The 24,079-nt window shown below is 42.8% G+C and overlaps 1 long non-coding RNA gene across 1 annotated transcript; it reads right to left on the bottom strand.

The window, feature by feature from the left end:
- Nucleotides 1-247: 247 nt before the first annotated feature.
- LOC135105498 (uncharacterized) lies at nt 248-17,253 on the bottom strand. Its single transcript, XR_010270867.1, has 2 exons — nt 17,068-17,253; nt 248-772 (listed from the first exon to the last, which is right to left on the bottom strand). It is a non-coding gene; the product is annotated as an uncharacterized LOC135105498 (long non-coding RNA).
- Nucleotides 17,254-24,079: the final 6,826 nt, after the last annotated feature.

Below are 24,079 nucleotides of genomic sequence, written 5' to 3' on the forward strand. Positions count from 1 at the left end.
ACTACTACTACTACTGCTGCTTCTTTTACCACCACTACTACTACTACTACTACCTACTACTACTACTACTACTACTACTACTACTACTACTACTACTACTACTACTACTACTACTATTATTACTACTACTACTACTACTAGAACCGCTCCTACGTATACGTCTTAATGCTACATCTAGTGCCATTTCTGCTATAATTGCTGTTAATATGAAGGGAAGGAAGGAAGCCCGGTAAATGAAAAGTGAATATGCAGGAAAATGTATTTGGCTGATATAGAGACAAAAATATGTATGAGTAAAAAAATAACACACACACACCGAGCTGCTGCTGCTTCTTCTACGGGCGTTCGTCGCGTCGTGAATACGTAACCTCGTCAACCCAAGAAACTCTGAAAACATGTTTGTGTGTAGCTTTCTTCTCTTAGCTTTGTTTCGTCCACCGCCTGGAAATGACATTAGAGTTCTTGCTCCCAACCTTCGTCTCTGATTAGCGCGAGGAAAAACACTCCAGATTTGATTAAGTCCTTCACCAACGACATCTTTCGCCCCGTGTGATTGGGGAGAGAGGGGAGACTCTTCTGGCGGCGGCGTGTGGTGGTGGTGGTGGTGGTGGTGGTGGTGGGAGCAGTAGTAGTAGTAGTAGCAGAGGTGGCGGGGGACGGTGGCAGGGGAAGGAGTATAGCTGATGACAATGGTGATGACAGCAGTACCGATGACTTGGCTGCCACACATTGAGATGAAGGACGCCAGGATAATGTAACTTGCGATTTGAGTCTGTAAAATAAAGATAATGTATTTGTAACTCAATATCCATTACTATTACTGCAATTTGGTGTGTGTGTGTGTGTGTGTGTGTGTGTGTGTGTGTGTGTGTGTGCTCGTCTTCCTGGTCAGATATTCGGCAGGAGTATGAGCGAGGACTTTGTGGCAAACTTCGGGAAATCTGTCTTGTTTCGTCTTACTGGGATATTAGTAATACTCTAAATCTGTTAATATGTAAGTGAAGCATAGCCAACTTGCAAGGCCAATGAATGAAGAGGCCTATTTACTGCAACAAAACGGTACACTGAACTTTGCCTCGTTTTCTAAGATTGTATGGTGGTGATTACTTACATGGATTCCTAGTTTAATATTACACTTCCATGAATGAATGGCTAATGGACAGGAATGCTTTGTGACCCTGGAGCTCCTTGATGCTATGGACTACTTACTTCCGCAAAGCAGTACATTTAACTTTGTCTCGTTTTCTAAGATTGTATAAGGCTAATTACTTATATTGATTCCTAGTCTAATATTATACCGGTGGGGCTAAATGTCTATGGATAGGAATGCTTTGTGACCCTGGAACTCCTTGATGTGCCGCGAAGGAGTGTCTACCCGGCGGCCATTACCTCCTTGACAAGACAGATTCTCTAAAGTCGCATCTTCTTGCGCACAAAAACTGACTTGTGTCTCTCTTTCATATGTATATGTATACGTATATAACATTAATTAACTTGAAATTCGGCAACCGTGGCTGATCATCCATTTTGTGCAGCTGCTTAAAAGATGGAGTCCCGATGAAAAATTCGAGGCCCGGACGAACGTTTCCATTTACTAACGTTCAGCAGCGCCACCTCGCCCGGCACCTTTTTAGCCTCAGAATTAACGTAATGAAATTGTTGGTCCACCTAGCAGACACTGAGGGTGCACGGGGACGCGCCGCCACCAAAACAAGGTTGGCGTCACCCTCCCAGTCACACACTTTCTTTTCTGGGTGGAAATACTCGCGAAATGCAATAGAAATTCAAGAGTTTGATTCACTTTCCCGAAAAAATCTTTGACAGTGGTAAAAATTTTCGCATCTCATTAGGACTTTCTGTGGCCCTCGCCCCGCCTCGACTCTTTCTCCGGAGACTTTTTTTCTCTCTTTAATCAAAAGCCCGAGCGAAGACCGTTTGTTTTCTTAAGATAAAATGCGACGTTCCTCTTAGGCAACTTTCTGTTTTGCTTGAACTGTTTTCTACGGGAACTTTGAGGGCGAGGGGAGGAGTGGGGAAGGGCATTTGGGACGGAAAGGTAGAATTTGAGATTATTTCTGTCCGGATATTGTCATCTGGCCCCAAAAAGTCCTCACCTCAATTATTCCTCTGGGATTCTGCAATTTCAACTTCATATCCACGACAACACAAGATTCGGAGGCGATTATGAATTTTCATTGGTCATTAACAGGGCTCAGTCGGAGACACCTCGCAGGGCCTTAATCATCTACTCACCGCGATAGTTACAGCGACCAGGCAATTAGAGAACTACAAGGCAATTCTGGCCTTCCAATCAGAGGTCAGGATGAGGCCCACACTTGGACCAGTCCGCCTCCGGTCACCTCGAGTCGCCCTGCCGAGTGCCGCCTGCCAGCCAATCAGATTTATGCGCGAGCATGGCTCAAGTGCTTCTTACTAGCTGACGAGTCGGCTAATGAGGCGCCTCACCGCACCGCGACGCCTTTCGCTGCTGCACTAAGGAGGAGCTGGAGTCACGGTGCAGGGATTAAGGTCACACTCCCCGCGCCTCCCTGTCTCTAAGTAAGGTCCACGTGCCGCTCCCAATTCATCCCTCAAAGATCAAGCACTTGAGTGTAGTTTTCTTTAATTGGGAAAAACTAAGATCAAATTCTAGCTCCCTTTATTCTCCTGTCTTGGCTCTCTCATGTTGAAATAATGACTGAGTGTATTTTTTTTTTTTTATCCTTCAGCTCACAATGATAGATATGGCAGCACTCAGCCGACCCTCAGACGCTCGGTGAAAGGTTTGTCCTGGAGTGCAGTCTCGGTAGCAATCTTCCCAAGCAAGGAGACACTAAGGGTCTTCCCTTGAAGCGCTCACTCTTGGAGACAGCCGACGAAACCATAATATCCAATACGATATTATCCAGAAATAGCGATGTTTTGGACATTTCAGAATTCTCATTAGGCGCGAGTTTTTACGCAAGAGAAATCTTTTAGGGAGAAAACTCATATAACTTTGATCATCAAAAGGAAAAGTTAGTCTGCGGGGTTTAATTATTTGGGGGCGTTATCACGAAAATAAGTTTCGTAGTCAAGATTAAGGCGACGCTGGGCCAGATACCCATTAATGTTGCACTTAGGTGTGGACTCTTTGGCTGGGGATGCACTCCATTTTGTGGCGATGCTGCCAGACACTTCCGCTGTGTTATTACTTTCCTGCCGCTTTGAAGGAAGACGCGCCCTTTCCTTTTACACAGAGGCACATTTTGTCTTTTTCTTGGCGAAGAAGGACATCTCCATCGACCTGTATTTGTATTCTACAGTGTTTTATCTGAGGAATTTGTCCGTGTGTTACGCATGAAACTACAAAGTCATTTTTTCTTGGAGTGGAAAAGTAATTAAGGACGAAGAAAGAAAAAGGAGTAAGCCAGAACAGAGGCGGCGGCGCGTCCCGCCATCTGCTGCACATAACTATTCCGCACTTAGGAAACGCCATTTTCCCTCCCAAGACTTTTGAGGAGAAGTTTTCTTCCCAGCTTCCTGAAAAGAGGGAAATTAATTCCACTCTGAGTCAATATTTGTTTCCCATCACTTTTCAGGTCGTGTCTTTTTCTTCTTTATTTTCTAAATTGGATTCCAGATTACACGAGGAATATTTGACTGTCTCCGACTTCCATTTACATATACATGTGATGCAATGCCCTGCGTTTTTGAGTTACGCGAGACGTAAATAGGAGGAGTTTTGACGCGAGAGTCGTGGAAGCATGTCAGTGTAAAGAGGAACGGAGAGTAAAATGCGCTTAGGAGTTTCGCTGCACTCTGATGGAGCGACGCACTTTTCAAGGAAGAAGGAATCCGCGCTGTAAAATGTTCCGGTGTAGACCTTACAACTGCTGGGCACGAGCCATCAACATTTACATGCTCTCGCGCCACTATCTGACCCTCCTCTTCCTCCTCCTCCTCCTCCTCCTCCTCCTCCTCCTCCTCCTCCTCCTCCTCCTTCTCCTCCTCCTTCTCCTCCTCTTTCTCTTTCACCTCCTCCTTGGTATCGTCCTTCACTTACTTTTGTTCTTCTTCTCCCTATTTATCATCATCATTATCATCATCATCATCATCATCATCATCGTCCTTCTTCTTCTTCTTCTCCTTCTTTTTCTTCTTCTTCTTCTTCTTCTTCTTCTTCTTCTTCTTCTTCTTCTTCTTCTTCTTCTTCTTCTTCTTCTTCTTCTTCTTCTTCTTCTTCTTACTCCATCTCCTTTCTCCTCCTCCTCCTCCTCCTCCTCCTCCTCCTCCTCCTCCTCCTTCTCCTCCTCATCCTCCTCCTCCTTTTTTCTCCTCTCTTGCTTCTCTTCCTCTTCCTCCTCCTCCATTTTTTCTCATGGTATCGGTTCCAGGTTTTCATTTGGTATTTTTGTCATACGCTATACCCCTCCCTTCCTCCTCTCGCCCTCCTCACACACGAGAAAGAGAGAGAGAGAGAGAGAGAGAGAGAGAGAGAGAGAGAGAGAGAGAGAGAGAGAGAGAGAGAGAGAGAGTCTGTAATGTTCACGGAGTCTTCTTAGAACCTTTGATCTGTTCTTATTTTCTACATTTCTTTCTTTTCTGTTTTACTTTTTCTAACTCTGTTCCTGTCAAGTCTCGCTGCCTCGCCTCGTCCTTTTCTCGCACTCCTTTCTCTGTCTACTTTTGTTGCTACCAAAGATAATGTTAGAATACTGGGAAGACTCTGGGAAATATCGCAACGGTATAAAAAAGGGAGCAATCTCTTTCCTCCCGCTCGGTCGCCGCTCGCCTCCTCGTCTTGTTCTTGGAAGAAGAAGAGCAGAGGGTCGAGTCTAGATCAACCCAACTGCGTCTTCTTTATTGGAGATGTCTGCTGCTCCCTTTTCCTTAACCTCTTTGTATCTGAGCGATATCAAAAGCCACGAAATTCAAAGGAGGCCCCCCACCCAAAAGTTACTCTACCTTCTGAAAACCAAATCGGGCCCCATCTCCATCAAGTTGAATTTTTGTCGGTCGTCCACAAAAGCCATATTCCTACCCCCGGCACTTCCATTATTTTTCGGCGGCAAAATTCCTGATGAGATTATGAGGTTAATTGTAGTTTGGGTAAAAATTCTCTTAGACGTCAAAGGTTGGGACAGCATTTTGGGAAGCCGGAGGAAGAGTTTTGGGGGTGTGTTCTTTTTTTCTCTCTAGGTAGCGGGCGGGAGTGTGGCCAGGGAGTAATTAGGACAACACTGTAAAAACTCCTCGCAAGAGAGTCTTATAATTGATACAAAAGTTAATTTCATTATTGTTTTGTTAAATTACCTCGGCTGAGCGCTCGGGTTTGCATGTTACATTAGTGAGTCTTGCTCTGATGGGAATGTGGTAATGGTGATGATGGTGATGATTCCTCGCACCATTAAGAGAAGATGGTGGCCTCCTGGGGTGTGATGGAGGAGTGATGGCGGTGATGCAGTGGCGGCAGTGATGGCGGCGGGGCAATGGTGGGGAGGAGAACGTTATGTGGCAAAACAAAAGCAACTCGCCAGCATAACTACTGGTGACGCGTTACAAGTACATACCAACTTCCGGCGAGACAATGTCGCTGAGAAGAGGCTACTCATTAAAATGTAAATTGTATTGTTTTATCTACAACGCTGTTTTCTTTATCATATTTTGTCTTGGAGGAAAAATAATTTTACTTTGGTGTTCAAAAATGTATGCACGTTCTCTTTGGCGTCTAAAAAAACTTTACAAGAAATTTCAATACATGCAGAGCTCTGTCTTTTCACAGGAAAGTTTCAGTCTCCTGAAAATTAAACTTATGAAACAAAAACGTATATTTATTGTGAATAACAAAGCTAATTATCTTTCATGTAAAGACAGTTTCCCTTGAAACAAATTAAGTAACTTTATAATAAAAATACAACGTAAAAAGCTTCACTGAACGCTGAGTTTCTAAAATAGTCGATGAAAGCGAGTCTTGGGTCAGGGCGACATCGCAGGGGCCCGTGGTGACCTCTGTGCCTCAACGTGGGTCAGGTGTGTGTGTGTGTGTGTGTGTGTGTGTGTGTGTGTGTGTGTGCGTGTGTGTGTGTTGCCATGGGGAGGTAAAGTAAGTGTCAAACTTTCTCCTGGGTGGCTGGGGAAGTGGCTGTGTGACCTTGAGAGTCTCGTGGAGGGTCAACAGATCTTCTGCATTGTTCTTGTTGGAGTGAGTGGACAAGAATCCGTGCAAGAAGAAAAAGGCTTTTAAAGAATTTAGGCATCAGGATAACAGCACATCATGTAGCGCTACCATTGTTTAAAGTCATAAAACAACTTTTCAGGTGCCAATGAAAGGAATAAGCGTCATCTAAGAGCAAACCTCCACGCTATGGCGCCACAAGCAGGTACTGTGATAGATGATATAGAAAACGGTCACCTCCTCAGGATACAGGGCACAACAGCTGACTCACTCGTTAAATAAGGACTGCTAGGTAGCAAATGCAAGGATAGCTGCGAACTGGGACTGAGAAATTAATGTTTTTCCTTCACTTCAGATATGTAAATACAAATGAATAGCATATCCCTATAATACCCAGCAGTTGAACGTCACCTGTACAAGTCGCGCCTCGCCTCGGTGCTCCTAACACAAGTAGTTCATCTCCATAAAACACAGCAAATCGGACGCTGCTCTGGCTACACTCGCCCTGGAAATATATATCAGAGGATTCTATTTGCATAAGACGGCAAAAGATCGCTCATCCGCACCGCTCCGGCCCACCACCTGATTAATGGAAGCCTCCCTCTGGCACGAGTGTGATCCATCAGCACTCGCCAAGGTGTGTGTTGAGGGGGAGGGGGAGGGGGAGCGTTGGTTGGCGTGGGTGTAGGTGTGTGGGTGTGAGTGGGTGGATGGGTGGGTGGATGTGTGTGTGTGTGTGTGTGTGTGTGTGTGTGTGTGTGTGTGTGTGTGTGTGTGTGTAGGTGGATGGATTAGGTGGTGGGTGGGTGGTTAGGTGAGTGTTTTTTTTTTTTTTTTTTTTTTTGTTGGTGTGGGTAAATGGGTTTTTGGATAAATTGGTACATTTTTTCTGCATTTTATTTATACGAAGGTCTATTTAGATTCTTTATCCATTTAATTATTTAATTATTTATTATATATCTTTTTTTCCAATCTATATTTGTAATAAGATATTTTCTTTTATAAGTATCTTTGTTCAAACACTAATTAAATTTTGACAAACCTTAGATATTCCTTTCCACATATATTGGGACTTTGTATGTATAATTTTGTCCATAAACCATTATTCTTATATTGCCTGTGTGTGTGTGTGTGTGTGTGTGTGTGTGTGTGTGTGTGTGTGTGTGTGTGTGTGTGTGTGTGTGTGTGTGTGTGTGTGTGTAAAGAAGAGCATTCGTGGTCTGCCTAAATGATGGAAGTCATAAATAACGCACATCATAAATACCTACATGATACCAGCTATTTTTATAGGATAGTTGGATTATCATATGATTTGCATACATCTAATATTAAAGCAAACCTGCCATGCTTTTCCCGACACATTTTCATCTGCCTGTCTGTCAGCCGCTGTCGAAACGCGCTCTTCTCTTATGTACATTAGATAATTATTAAATGTTGATTATAAGCGCAGGGCGTATTAAAAAAATATGATAAGAATAACATACATTTATTTTTATTATATTTTTGATGCGCCTCGTCCTTATATATATATTTTTTTTACTTTTTAAGGTTGCATGTAGTGGCTAAGATTCCAATATCTTATGAAACACTCCAATGTGACGAACATGATGCCACAAGTTAATATTTCTGTGGCTTCGGGGGTGTCCTTAAATGAATGATTTTTAAGGGAAATTACCAGATGGATAAAGTTCATGTACCTTTTCGTAGATTCACAATCATTCCGAAGAATTCATATGGGAATAATGGCCAACGGTTATAACGCTTTGATTCTCGAGATAAAAAGGTAATAGGAAATAAAGAAAGGTGTACAGTAAAGAAAGTGGGACGGCCAAAGAATATACAGCCCAGACACCAATTAAGCTGTACCAGGCGTTTGATGGGCTAATTCCAGGATGCAATTAGTCCCCAGAAGACAGTTTGGCCTCAGATACTCCCCGGGACTGGAGAGCAGTGCGTCCGAAGGAGAAGAATATTTCGAGAAAGAGAACAGAAGGAAAAGAGAAATTTGAACAAATGAAATTTAAAGGTGTACTTGGAGAATTGATATTTTAAGATCACCATGTTAAATAATAACAGAAGAGACAAAGGCAAATTAGATATTTAGCATCTACGTCTGCAATTTTTATTGCTTCGAGTCACTCGAAAATTTTGTGGCAGCTAAATAGCCTTGTTTCCAACCAAGAATTGAGAGCAAGACAGCGTGTGGCTGCCCAACACCTTGGATGCCTTTCCTTGCCCACTCATACACTTGTCCTAGCTCCACCACTCCTTGCCCACCCATCCACCTATCCTCCTTCCTCCCCTCCTTGCCCACCCGCCCACCTATCCTCCCTCCTCTCCTCTTTGTCCACCCACCCACCTATCCTCTTTCCTCCTCTTCTTGCCCACTCACCAACCTATTCTCGCTCCTTCCCTCCTTGCCCACCCACCCACCTATCCTCGCTCCTCCCCTCCTTGCCCACCTACATACCTATCCTCGCTCCTCCCCTCCTTGCCCACTCACCCACCTATCGGCACACTATCTCAGCATTCCCTGCCCTTCCTCCCCGCTGCCTTCGCCGCCGAGAAGGCTCCCCCTCCATGGCGACCTGTGGCACCATTGACGTCATTCATTCGTCTTCAGAAAGCACTAACTCATGCCTGACGATCCACCTGTCACACCTGAACTGCTCTCTGTGCCTTAACTGACCTGTGCATATCATTCCTTCCCGGTAAGATATGAGGAAACGCAAAGAATCACAGCACATCGTTCTCGGACAAGTCAGAACCACATTTACATTTAAAAACCATGTAATATTTCCTACACACGCAAAGTGACTTGCAAGAGATTAAAAAAAATCAATAAAAGACAATAACAACATTATATTACTTTTTAAAACAATTAGGAAAAATTTTACTGTACTCCTTTCAGCAAGAGACGAACAAAGATCTAGACGGAGGAGTCCCCAGGCCTCTATTAGGCACTATTATTCGCTCTCATCCTCTCTACGTAGTCACTTTGCACAACACACACTGGGACGTGTATTTTAAACTCACGTCCCTCGACACTCCACGATACTCGTAATAATGGTAATGATAATACCAATAAAAGTGGGTAAGTAAGTGAATGAAAAGCGTGGGTATATTCTATTGTACATTCTATTCTATACTATGAGTGTTGGGGAGAGTGTGTACCGTAACGTGGGTGTTCTTGCCGCCGCCCGCCACGTGTCTGGAGGCGGCCACCGCGCAGGCCGGCAACACGTGGCGCCGTAAAAATCGATGCTTGAGGCCGAGTTGTGATTGTTGCCGGGCGTCTCACTCACTATACGACCCTCGTGTGTGTGTGTGTGTGTGTGTGTGTGTGTGTGTGTGTGTGTGTGTGTGTAGAGTGAGAGAGAGATGGACGGATGTGTAGTTAGAGGGGTGGATTGTGTGTGTGTGTGTGTGTGTGTGTGTGTGTGTGTGTGTGTGTGTGTGTGTGTGTGTGTGTTTGTGTAAGAATGTAAGACTCCTGATTAGTGATACAGATCTACAAGTAATTATCAAATAGAAACTAATTGATTAGTGTAGTGACCTTGGATGTGAAATTACTGGTGCACATACACACACACACACACACACACACACACACACACACACACACACACACACACACACACACACACACACACACACACACACACACACACACACTAATAATATTGTTGAATACTATGAGAAAACCTCTTATTGGTGTTATTGTTTTTGTTCTATTTTTTTTTTCACTGAGGAATATGATGATAACAATAATGATGATAGTGATGATGATGATGATGATGACGTTGATGACGCTGTTAATGCAGTTCCAGCCACAAGCATTTAATGAGAGAGGGATTTTATCATTTCCATAACACTGCAGGATGGCATAAAATTTAAGTAGAACGACAAATATTTATGCGAAAAAAATATATATATAATCGCCGTGTGAGTCTTTTCAATGGCAGCGCGTAATACTTTATTCATTTGGCGTATTACCCGCGGCACGAGCTTCCCATCTCTTTATAATGACCTGCTGGCGACTGACAACATGTACCTGCGTATTTATAAGCAAGAACATTTACTGTCGAGTCGCTTCGTCCGCATCAGAATGAGTGACAATAAACATGTTTGTATATAATGCCTAAATACACAGGCACTCGTAGAAAAGACGAAGCTCAACTCTAAAGCAGAGGATCAAACCAAACACCAATTTACATCTCCCTTGCGTAACGAGGATTTAATTTTTCCTCTTCTGTATATATGCCGGGGTGGCGGTATTATGAACTAGGTTATTCCGGCTCACGTTATGGAGCTAACCCACTTATCACATATTGTGGGTTTATGTAGATGCGTGGCTTTTAGGCTCGTTGTTTCTCCCGCTATTTTTCGAGCCCGGTTATTGCCGCACTTAAAAGAGCAAATTCCGAGTGAGCGTAAGGTAAAATATTTTCATAGAATTTTCGTGTGTGTGTGTGTGTGTGTGTGTGTGTGTGTGTGTGTGTGTGTGTGTTGAGAGGTGTGAAGGGGAAGGATGTGTGTGTGTGTGTGTGTGTGTGTGTGTGTGTGTGTGTGTGTGTGTGTGTGTGTGTGTGTGTGTGTGTGTGTGTGTGTGTGTGTGTGTGTGTGTGTGTGTGTTGCTAGATATGTATTTCTTATTGGTTTATGTTCGTAAAGGTAATGCAACAACTTTACACATAATTCATATTTTATAATCTACGGACTTGTAATATACTTTCACTTCCCTTTCCCCCCCCACACACACAACACACAAACACAAGCACAAATCCAAAAAAAACCCACGCCACAAACACTCATACAAACACTCACACGCACAATAAAAAAAAAAAAAAAAAAGAAACTTCGAGCACTGGCTTCATCTTCTCCCGGGCGACACATAAGGTTCCTCCTGGCGCCGTATTTTGCCCTCATTACCGAGCGATGCGGCCTGAGCCTCCTGCATCACCCACCTTCCTAAACAGAGGAGCCTCGCCCGCCGTAATCACCACAGACATTACTACCCGCCAAGTCGAAACTGTAATCGCATAAAATATATTTCCTCCCAACCTCTTAATCCCCCGCCTCTCATAAACATTGCCCACCGCCACCTATGATAAACCACTCACACACACGCCCACACACACACACACACACACACACACACACACACACACACACACACACACACACACACACACACACACACACACACACACACTCCTCTTCCTTCTCTTCATCTTGCTCCTCTTCCTCCTGGCGAATGCACGATAACAGCGAAATGTATTAGGTTTTCATTACACGCGTGATTTCTACTCTCACTTCTAAATTATCAACGAGACATTGCAACCACAAGAAGCAGTGAATGCGTGATATATTTTTCTAAGGTAAATCAACATTATATATCCCTTGCGCTGTCTTGTATACTTTCCATAATATTATATACTTATATGATCACACCTGAAAACATCTCCTAGCTTTTTCCATTTCCACTTCCTGCAAAGCCTCTATTGGTAAGGGACTTCCACGTGCCTACAGGAACCGCCACGTATAGGCCTACTGGTTTTGTTGCGTCTTCCCTTTCGTTCTTAGGTTATAACGTGCTAAATATGCTCCTTTTTTTAATTTGTCTACTATTTTATTCAGCTCTCCCTCCAAGGCACATTATACGTATTAGCCTTCCCTCCAAAGCGACACCCTCCATATGCCAAGAGACACCGTGAGAGGGAGAAGAGACTGCCTTGTATCACAGGGAAATACCAGAGACCTTGGAGAGAGAGAGAGAGAGAGAGAGAGAGAGAGAGAGAGAGAGAGAGAGAGAGAGAGAGAGAGAGAGAGAGAGAGAGAGACTGTAAGAAAGAAGGAAGAAAAGAAGGCGTCGTAAAAAATCCCCCGTAGCACAAAAGGCTAGACTCCCCTTCCTTCGCTTGGCACAGAAGAGTCTACCCTCCCACTCGACCACCACTCTGTAAACACGTATTAATTACCGAGCTGCTACAAAACTCCTACGACGTGATTTTTCCTCCCCGCTGCCAAAAATGGAGGTGATTAGGGACGTGGCGGTGGCGGGGGTCCAATGGCGCACCGAGCCTCCTAGGAAAGAACGCCTCGAGATGAAAGAGAAAGGTAGAACGGCTGATAATGGAAGCCTCCTTCGTTCCGCCATATTTTTTTCTCGAGATATTCAATTTCATAGCTGACTAGCTTTAAAAGAGGACGGTGGTACGAGGACTGCAAATGTCACTTGATTGGTGTTTAGTCCATAATGATGTTTACCGAAATTATTCACGTACTTTTCGACTTCTTTCGATGTTTTTATTTAATTGTATGTCTTTGCATAGATGCGATAATAAAAACTGACAGGCTGCCTCAGAATGTCTCCCGTGCACCATCCTGTTCTCAGTTAAATAGTGCATTTTTTTTTTTTTTTTTTTGTAGTGGTTACTTTCGCTTCTCTGTCCACCATTATGTTCCTGACCAAATAATACAATACATACGTTATTTTACTCTATGTTTGCCTTCATACCTGTGATAATTTCACCGATCGAGTGCTTTGTGGACCTTCAGCAGATATAACTTGATCTTCTCTTCCCAGCCATTATGCTCCTGACTAAATAATACATACTTTTTCATTTTACTCTAGTTTTGTTTTCATAGCTATGTTAATTTCACTTATGAAGTGTTTTGCAGATTTCCAGCGAGTCATACTTCTTGACTTTCTTTCCAGCCAAGTGCAGTGGTAGTGGTGGATTTCGTATGCTGCAAGCGTAGAAGGGAGGACAGTGTGGCCGTGTATGTGGTGAGTATTTTGGTGCCCTGCTAACTGTTAAGGTTGATTATTAATTCCGGCAGTAATGTCATGTACTGTGTGGATTTTCTTATCAGTAATATTTCCACTTCAGTACATTTGATTTCTTCTCTTTTCACCCTTTCTTCTTTATTTTTTTTTATTTATTTATTTTTTTCTCTTTCTACTTATAATTTTTGCTACTCGTTTTCTTTCTTTTTGTAATAATTGTATAAGGGTGTGTTAAATAAATCCTTAGTATGTGTACTTTAAAGTAGAAAGAGAGAGAGAGAGAGAGAGAGAGAGAGAGAGAGAGAGAGAGAGAGAGAGAGAGAGAGAGAGAGAGAGAGAGATACAAAAGTTGCGTGCTGGTTGCTTCCATGCGGACACACCCCTAATAGAGACAGCGTCCATTCCACCCCTGCCAGCCAGGCCACCGCGTAATTGTCAGCCTCAAACATTAACACTTTGAAAAAAATAATGAATAACAAACTCGCAGGAAATAAGTATATAATATTGTAGCGAGCTGAAAAGTTTGGGGCGTGTGGACGACTGAACTATTTTTCATTTTTTTTTTTCTTTCACCCCTTTCCCTTACATGGCATATATACGTTAGGATTGGGAACAAGTACTGCATGTGTGTATTTTGTATCTACCAGTACTTGACTCTTACTGCCGTGCTATAGGCATGCATGTGATCGTTTATATACTCGTACATTTGTATGTGATAATGCGAATACATATATGCATGTGCGACCGTGTACGTATGCATTTATATTCACTGTGCATGCGTGTATGTATTTTTTTCTCCTCTCTGTATCTCTCTCTCTCTCTCTCTCTCACTCTCTATGGAATAAGAGTAAATTTTCACAAACAGTCGAGGTCCACTTGTTGAACACGCCCCGCACACGACACTGATTTAACAGTGTCGCTCCGCATACCATGAATACATTACCGCCGCCCGATGAAGGGAAAAATACGAAAAAATAAAAAAATAAAAGCTTTATCATGCAGACTAGAAAACTGCATGTGGAGGGACGGGACAAGAAAGCTTCAGTTATGGCAAGGTGGTAGGAGGATGGTGGCGAAGGAAGAAGAGGAGGAGGAGGAAGAGGAGGAGGAGGAGGTGAAAGGGAAAGGAAAAAAATAATATAAAGAAGAGGAGAGGAAGGACGAAGGAAAGTTTGAGGGGAGGTAAAAAGAAACTGAGAAAGAAAAGAGGAAGCAGAAAGAAGAAAAGAAAATAGAACAGAGGAAAATAAGCTGAAAAGAGAAGCGGAAGGAATATGGAGGATAAGAAAAATGGGAAGAAGAAAAGGAAAAGGATAAGAAATATATTGAATTATGATAATATAAATGATAACAATAATAATGATAATAATGATAATAATAATAATAATAATAATAATAATAATAATAATAATAATAATAATAATAATAATGTAGGAAGAAGAAAATGAGTAGTAAAAGAAGAAGAAAACGATAAAATAAGAACAGCAAGCAATAAGAAGTACAGAGGAGAAAAGCGATTGAAGAACAAAAGAAAAGAACAGAAAAGTGAGAAAAAAGAGAAAAAGAAACCATGACCACCACCACCAACACCACCAACACCACCACCACCACCACCACCAACACCACCACCAACACCATCACCACCACCACCACCACCACCACCAACACCACCACCTTTACTTTCTCCTCGCCTCGTCAATATCATTCTCATCACAACTGTCACATTTTTCATCCCACAACGCAGCAAAGAACGACATTTCACAACAGAACGCCACAGTCACGAACTTAACACGAATTACCGCTGCGATTATTGGCCGGAGAAAGAGGGAAAAATATTCGTGTGTGAATGAATAAAGGAAGAGGAGGAAGGAGGAGGGAGAGAGAGGGAGAGAGACAGGTATAGGAAGGCCAGGGGCGGGATGCAGGCAGGCAGAGAGAGAGAGAGAGAGAGAGAGAGAGAGAGAGAGAGAGAGAGTTGGCTGGGGCATGAGACTGGCGGTTCAAGTGACGTCAGTGTGTGGCCGAGAGAGGTGAGGGACAAACACTGCGTCCCTCACTCTTGCCTCCCACTGCACCGTGTAGTAATTTGCCCTTTCAACTCATCCTTAACTTCTATGCTTAGTTTTTTTTTATCTATATTTCATGCAGAACTAATTCACGAGGTGCAATACAAAGTAAGCTTTTCTACATGTGCGGGATAGGTGATAGGGAAACTCAAGCTAAAGCAGAGGTATTGTCTTGAGCTTCGACTGTAGATCTTCAGTGTAAGAAATAATGAGAAACTAACGATATTTAAGTAGTCTTGTATGAAAATTCACTTATATCTTTTGTCCGTTGAGCATTATCGGTTTTGTAACAGGTAAGTATTTTGTGAACCGGTGGGAATTTTTAGTATTTTGATTTTGTTTATTTTTCCTCTTTTTTTCTTTTCTTTTCTTTTTTTTTTTTTTTTTGTCGACACATCCTCTATGCATCGCCCTCCTCCTCCTCCTCCTGCTGCTGTGCATACATAGGCCAGCCTCGCGCCGCAGACAAGGCATCACTGAACTGTCCCTGTTTGCTGTATCAACACATAAAGAGGAAACACATTTTAGAGCACTTTTAAAACCATTTTACACGCCGTCCCCTCGCAATACTTTCCCCCACCACTGTTTGCACACACCCGCCAGACTCGTTTCTCTGCTTTTTATTTTTTTTCCACTTTTTTTTTATTTAGTCTCTGGCGGGTTACCTCATGCACTCACTGGACGCCAAAGGACACTGATGGTTGTTATTGAAGGCTACATGACCTTTAGTGCAAGAATCTCACTTTTCCAGAAAAGATTCGGTGTTGGTTGGCAGCAATATAAAAATGTTACACTGATGCCACGCTTTTACTTGTTTCCTCTACTTTTTTTTTTTTTTTTTTGCCGACGAACATAATGTGATACGAGATAGTGGTAGTTTTTTTGAAAGGTTGAATAAGTGCTTTATGTAAATGCCGTGTAATATAAGATTGTTAGTAACGGAGTGGTGTTCTTTGATATGTTAAATGATCTATAAATGTGTGTGTGTGTATGTGTGTGTATTAATAGCTCCTCGGCAGCCGGTGACGGACGTGCGTGGCGCTCGTCAGCGGGCCACAAGTGTCACTCTCGGGCCGCTGAGTAAAAATCGCCTGACGAGTCTCCGTAACATGAATAGCCACTGGCCGCCCATTTGCATTATTAATTAAATTTGTTGGTCACGTAATTTTTTGATGACGCCGCGCCCCAGCACGGCGGAGCTTTCAGGGCGATCCTGATTTTATTTTGTTTTACAGAGGTAGATATTTTCAGATGAAAGTTTATTTTTTCCCCAGCCCTATAGCCTGGACTAAAGTGATTGCATTTAGATGCATACATTCATGTTTTTGTTAAAGCAATAAAAACATGAAAAAATATTAACAGAAGTTTCTTTTGTTCATCGTTTAGTCTGGTGGTGTGGAACATTTCACTCAAATACCGACAAATAGTAGAAATATTTAATAATTCTCTTATGTTAAGGTGTGTTTTATGGAAACGATGATGATGATGATGATGACGATGATGATGATGATGATGATGACGATGATGATGATGATGATGATGATGATGATGATGAAGAGTATGGCAATTATGATGATATTATAATGATAATATAAACGATGATAATAGTGATGAAGGATAAAAGTCTGTAATGATCCGTGGAAAGCAGCTTTCCTCCCTTTAAGCAATTGCCGCCTGCCACAATATCACCAGAAAATATTTGTGCCCATTCAGCGATGCCACCACTTTTTATTCCTTTTCCTCGCCGCAAATCGTAGTGTTCTGACTCCCGCGGCAGTGTTCGCGCGGCTCGACCACTCGGCACTGGCCAGGTTGTTTTGAAATTATTTACATTTATATTGTTAACTTGATTTTTTTCCTTTTCTTTTTTATCTTTCACTCTTTCAGTCTACCGTCAGTAATTTAAGTCTAATTTTTAGTTGCGAATAATTTTTCACTTTTCACTGTATTTTCTTTGATGATAAAGCACTGATACGTTTGTGTGAGGAGTTGTAAGAAATTCAGTGCATTTTTATGGATTAATATATTGTGTTATCTCGTGTTCAACTTACGTTCGAGATTTGCTTTATCCTCGTTGCGTTATGAGAGGAGGATGGGATTTCTTGCGTGTGGATTTTAGCCTGAAGACTGCCGGTGTAGTTCTTGAGGGTGACTTCATGTTTGACAGTGTAGAGCGTCGTTGATAGATTGTGGGATATTGCAGAGACCTCTTGTGACTGAAGGTATTGGATGTGATGACTGAAAAGAAAATACTGTGGTCAGAAGCAGAAGCAGTAGTAGTAGTAGTAGTAGTAGTAGTAGTAGTAGTAGTAGTAGTAGTAGTAGTTATGCTACTTATTGTCCTATGTTCTTATGTACTATTGTTGCTCTTGCTATTGGTATCAGAAGTTAAGTACAAGCCAGAACGGGACCATTATTAACAGCTTATTGTTGTTGTTGTTATTATTATTATTATTATTATTATTATTGTTGTTGTTGTTGTTGTTGTTGTTGTTGTTGTTGTTGTTGTTGTTGTTGTTGTTGTTGTTGTTGTTGTTGTTGTTGTTGTTGTTGTTGTTGTTGTCGTTGTTGTTGTTGTTGTTGTTGTTGTTGTTATTATTATTATTATTATTATTATTATCATTGTCATATCGTTTCTCGTAACAATAACAGTAGTAGTTATAACACCAGTAACAACAACAACAATAATAACAACAACAACAACAACAACAACAACAGCTACAGTAACAACAACAACAACAACAACAACAACTAAAAACTTCTACTTGTACCAAACAACAGTAACATACTAATAATACAAAACAACGGTAACAAAACCAACAATAACAACCAAGAAAAGAACATCAATTTAACATTTATTGACAATCCATCCTTACTTCTCCCTTACCTACCCCTTCCCCGCCCAGCACTCCGCATACAACACTACGGGGACCAGGTAGCGCACATCCTTTCTGAATCCTGTACCCAAGAACCTCCACGTGTACCACTAAAGGAAAGGAGAGAAAAAAACTTTACCCTTCATAAAACCAGACAAGCACAGACAGCCCCTAACAAACATCACCGCGACCTTCTCATGTAAGTGGGGATACAAACTCCGGGACGCGCCTCCCTCTCAGGCCTCTCTTAGTCTCCCCTTGAGCGTCCTTCCCCCAAACACAGCGTCATTCCCTCTCCGTCTCGCTTGTAAGGGTCCGGCCGCACCCTTATATGTTTAGTGGTGTGTGTGTGTGTGTGTGTGTGTGTGTGTGTGTGTAAGAGGCGTGCTCATATGGTCATCATCCATTTGTATATTATGTGTGTATCTTATTGTATGGCAAGTTTATGTTTTAAGTGTATGTTCATCTTCCACTATGCATGTTCTCTTCTTTGTGTAGTCGGCAACATAAAACATATCTAGTACTTAGAATCACCAGCGTCAAGATTCAAGTTAATGCAACACAGTATAATGTAAAGGCACTACCTGCATTCCCCTGAGAAGTAACAGTCACGTGTCGCGATAATAGATACTGAGGGGAAGTGAGGAAGCAAAAGTCTTGCCTTAATAAAGTGAATTAGCCAGATAGCTGAAGACCGGTCCACGAGGTGATCCTCTCGCTGGTCTTACAATGGTCACCAAAACCTCACCACACGATGCCAATCTAGAGAGAGATGAAGTGAGAGGGAAGAAAAATTGTCCTCTATGTAAGGGTAGATGAGGACAGCCACCTGCTACCTGAACTGTGTGTGTGTGTGTGTGTGAGACAGAGAGATATAGGGAGGGGGAAGAAAGAGAGTCAGAAGGGGGGGGACATGGGGGTGTTGGGGGGTAGAGAGGAGGTAGCACAAGCGTAGAGAGCGTGGTAGTATTAAAGAGGGAGGAAGAGAGGGATTGATCACATGGTTGCTGTGTAGTACAAATTCTGCTGCCATACAGTACCACTCTGCACTTCACATCGATCCCAGATTGATAGCATTGACTCAAACAAAACGGGTATTAGCTCTAGGTTTTATTTTCTGGGATTCCTGTTGGCTGTGCACTTGAGGCAGCCTTTCAAAGTGGCGGTAAAAAGATCCCATTCATGACTAGTGCAAGCACACGTCGTAGTAAGTTGCGTGAGACTCCCGTGCTCTCTCACGCCCGCCTCACACCCGACCCACCTACCGCGCCATCTATTGAGCGGCGCGGGAGTTATCGGAGGCTGGCTGACCCTGGCCTCGTCATCAAACGCTTAAGATTTCCCTCCTCTACCGGTTCCCTAAACAGTATTTCTTAAAAGAAGTCACACTAGCTTTGCAATTCTGAAACTTGATATATAAATACTTTCAATGACAAGCGCGTAGGTTTCTAGTTTTCATTCACCGAGGAGTGCATTGCCTGGGAGGCGGGGGGCCCTTGGCTGATTACAAAGAACGGGAGGCCACACCAGCCACCCCTAGTATTGGCTTTGGCTGTGACCAGAGATCTTTATTCCAAAACAAGCATAAGCAGCTCAACCTTTCAAACGGAGATTGCGAGTTATTGTTAAAGATTGTAAAAGTCAAAGTTAATATTTAGCGGTGTTATGGGAGCAGACGGGCTGGTAGGGAAGTAAGTAGGCGTATGCTTCATCTAGAGGTAAACTGAAGAAAACACGAAGTGGCACCCTGGCAGTTGGTCGCCGGTTCTTCATGTAGTTTTCATTTGGGCAGAAGTGACGGTAGCGCTTTATGGGGCGGATTTTCTATGAGTTTGGAGCGAAAAATGAGGCTATGAGGGACAGGGACACGCTCCTTTCTCCCAGGGGTCGGGCTGGCAGACGAGGCTCCGTTTTATTTCCGCGGGTCAGCCTTTGAGGAGGCTCCCGTAAGAGTCAAGGTCTTGGCGGGGAGTGGGAGAAAATAGGTCTTAGTGCAGTGGCGTAGCGGAACCGGCTGAGCCTTATTAATTATGCTTATTTAAATATTTATTCTCGTAGCAACATTAGCTTTTTGGGGGAGACTGTCTTTCCCAGTCTTACTCGCGACACTCTTCTCTAAATGCTGTTAAAGTTGAGAGCTCAGGTAGGGAGCAGCCGGGGTTGAGTAGCTTGTGTCTAAAGGGAAGACTGAGTTACCCCCTTACTGCTGGTGTCTCCCTGGTGGTGGCCGCCGCAGCACCCTCCCTCTGCAGCAAGAAAAGCTGACATGGTAAACAACACCCATTTAGAACTTTAAGCAATAATTCCTTGGAGCGCCTCACGCCTCGCCCAAAAAACGCTTTCAAAGCTGCCGCGCCACATCTGCTGCGCCGTCCGTCGTCCTCTTCTGCATCTTTTTTACTTTTCCTCAGCACTGTAGCTGACGACTCCTTGATTAAAGTTCAATTGTTAAAGTCTGCTAAAGAAACATACCAGCATCTTTCTAGGAAGGAAAAAATGAGGCACTGGAAGAAGTAATTAAACATGATATTGTCCCTATGAAAATTTATTAACGAACATTACTCCAAAAATTTTGTGTAACTTGATGGAGTAGACAGAAACTTTGAAGGGCTGGCCTTTGATCGCACGCTCGGAGTTTGGTGTAAAATGTGTCCTAATTGATACAGTAAATCTTTTGTTGCAATATTTTCCTCCTGAAGCAGCTGCTCCACAAAGTTGCCCAATATTTCATACTCGTCAGGCGGCTGCCTCATTACACCCTAGATTGGTTTAGCTAATTTTTTTTATTTTTTTATTTATTATTATGAAGGAGGTAGCAGACGAGGTCAGCAGTGTGCGGAAAGGAAAGCAACCAGAGGAGGAATTATTGTTATTTTTTTTCTAAGTAGACCTTACGTGTGTGTCTCTTGAGGCACTAATAAGTTTTGCATCGAAGCAAGGAAACAGAGGAGGAAAAAGTCACGTGCTCAGTAAAGGTTAACTGAACATTATTATTCATGATTACCCTGACTTAAAGAGTTGCACTGACGCTTTTCCATCGCCCACGCACGCAATGTACCGCCGCAGATGATGCGTTCATAAAAGGTCGGACTCTATCTGCTGTCCAGCCATCCGCCTTCTTCATATTAATTCGTTGCCGGGAGGGAATCTTTCCACCATTCTGCCAGGCGCACTTTCACAGCACCCAATGACGTCGTGCAAATATACTGTACAAAATTCTCATTTGGGTTCCTCGCAGCAAGGTATAAAATGGCAATTGTTCCGATTAAGTGGAATAACTCGATTTACCAACTAGTTTTATCACCGTCTGATGAAAATACAGAAAAAAACGAAGAACGACAAGAGATACAAGGGAGAAAAATCACAAAAGAAGAAGAAAAAAAAAAAAAACAGGGCAATTAGAGGGCAGAAATTATAATGAAGAGAGTGAACTAAGGTAGTAGTGACACCGACCGCTTACTGATGGAGTGGGTGAGTGTCGACAGCATGACGACGAGGGAAGAGCATCGTTCTCTTCCGTGGTGGAGAAACTTGCATAATGACTCATATTCAAGGAAGAAAGTCTCTTATGGTATCTCCATCTCCACTGTGTGTGGTGTGGGGCTAGGATAACATGTGTTCTCTATTACTGATATGTGAACAATAAATAACAGAGTACAAACAATCGATTACGACAGTTCGTTCCTCCCTGTTAAACGTATTCGAATCATTCACATAATCAACACCTTCCATAGAGACTCACTATTATTACGCTTCCTATATTTGTTCCAGCCTCTGACCAAGATTTTCTTAATACACGATAAGAATACATTGATGTTATTTTGAATTTTTCTCCCTCATACACACCATGCTCATCACTCGCCCCTGACCAGACACCCTGCTCATGTGATTGCCTCCATCCACTTCTCCATCCTGTTGTCTTGCGTGTGTTGGTAATGTTACCACACATATTTCTACCCTGTTTTCTCACACACACGAAGTTTACCAGAAATACTTAATAAATCAATAGGTTCCCTTGTTATAGATAAACAGATCTTTTGGTATCAGTCCTTTCCATGTATTCTAATATAAAAAGTGTTAGAGATAGGCGTTATCTCCATTCACTCCTCGTGTTTCTGCTCTTCTCTGTCTTCCTCATAATTTTGTATCCCTTCATCCTCCCCTTCCTTCCCTTTCTCATAATTCTGGTGCTGCCTCGCCTCGTCTAGCAATCGCACCATTGTAAGCAGCGGGACACTCCAAGGCTGCATCCCTCCACGAAACATTTTACGCCCTTGGGGCCAGGGAGCAGGGACCCCGCCGCCTCGGGCCGGACACAGACACCGCCCGCCGCGTCCATCCCTCCACTTTTATGGCGTGAGCAATCCCCAGTGACGCCCAACCCAGGCTGTGTAGGAGTCCATATCACTAAGAGGAGGAGAGGAGGAAGAGAAAGAGTAGAAGGAAGAAATAGGAAAAATAGGAAGTATGTGGAGAAGGAGGAGGGAGGAAGGAATGGAATAATGAAGAAATTAAAATGAAAAACATTGGGCTGAAAATGAAAATAAGAGAAGAAAAAACACTAAACTGCAAAAGGAAAGGAAGTAAAGAAATGACTGAAATTAAAAGATTCAATGTAGTTCTATTAAAGTTTTTCCACGTAGACTAAGAGCGCTTATTTCATGATATATTTTCATCATATATATATATATATATATATATATATATATATATATATATATATATATATATATATATATATATATATATATATATATATATATATATATAATATTTACATTTATATAAACATCTTAAAATAGGCAATATTAGAACAGTTGTGTTAAGCCGAGGCTGAGATGCAGAAGACAATCAAATAAGAGGGAGCACCAGAGTGAGAAATGGAACAAAACAACGCACCACTGTCTAAATCTTATTTCCTGAGAAGAACTTCAGCCCTTCACGGACAGCGCTGTAAGGAACATAATTGCTTGAACTTGAAGGAGTGAGCGGTTGAACTTTAGAAGTTAACTAAACCTTATGAGACAATGCTGCTAACCGCCGCTAAATTCAACCTACATTACGGGCTTAGAGGAAGGAGAATCAGCGGTATAAAAGATCGCCTCTTCGCGGCTCTGCGTCTTCCTCTCTGCCTGCTCCCCTACCCGTCCCTCTTTTTTTTCACTCCCTCCTTCTATTGCAACTGCAGCTGGACACTTTTGAGCACACTCCATTGAACCGCACATGAATGCAATGGAAAAATGCACCGTCACTCTTTCAAAGAAAGGCAACATTTGCATGTGACCCTCGCCAAGCCTATATACAGCGATTGCACCGCTCATTAGACTGCTGAAATATGATCAGTTTTATAGTCCGCGTGTAGACTCGTTTGCAAGGCTTAATGCTAATGTGATCCAGATAAATTGAGGCGCCCGGGGTAATACAGAGCCAACCCTCAAGGGCCTCAAGGGTGACCCGACGTGCTCTTGTACCCTAACATTCGTCCCTGGAGAACGGTGCCTCTTGATGCAGGCCCTCGCCCAACACTGGAATTATGTAGCGTTGTGTCCCAGATGGATGTATTATCTCGGGGATGTGATCCTTTTTCCGAGCAGTATTAAAAGAACTTGGTTCGTTATGGATGCTGTGGATGGCAGGACCCCGAAACGCCCATCTGCATAAATGACCATCATTATGACGCGCAAACTCTTCACGATAAAGCGATGGATTGTTCCTCAGTCGCTCCTCGCGCGGAGGCAGATTACGACCAAGGGAAAAGTGTAAATGATCTTAATAGCTCGCCTCTCTTACAGTTCTTTATAAGGTGGCATGAGCTGCAATGTTTTCCCTAAGGAGACAGACAGCGTGCCCCAGCGTAGCAGTGCTGGGTCAGGGAACCACCAAGTAAAAATGTTGGTTCGTTGACAAGCCACAAGAGGTGCACATGGTAGTGGAGTTTGGTTGGTGTTGTATGTTTGGTTTGAAATATTTGCGAATGTGTAGGTGGAGGCTGACTTTGGTGTTTTGTGATGCGTAAGTTAATGAGGAAAACAATGGACACGATTTACGCGCTAAATCAGGCACATTTAACATGTAAGCCACAAAGATCCTATACTTACGTCACTTCAACACACCAGCTGTATAACTCATTTTATGCCATCACAAATAAGCACAAAACAACATTAGTTTTAAAGCATATCCTTCCCTT

The sequence above is a fragment of the Scylla paramamosain genome, chromosome 12 (genome assembly GCF_035594125.1).
Source record: "Scylla paramamosain isolate STU-SP2022 chromosome 12, ASM3559412v1, whole genome shotgun sequence".
Lineage (NCBI taxonomy): Eukaryota > Metazoa > Arthropoda > Malacostraca > Decapoda > Portunidae > Scylla > Scylla paramamosain.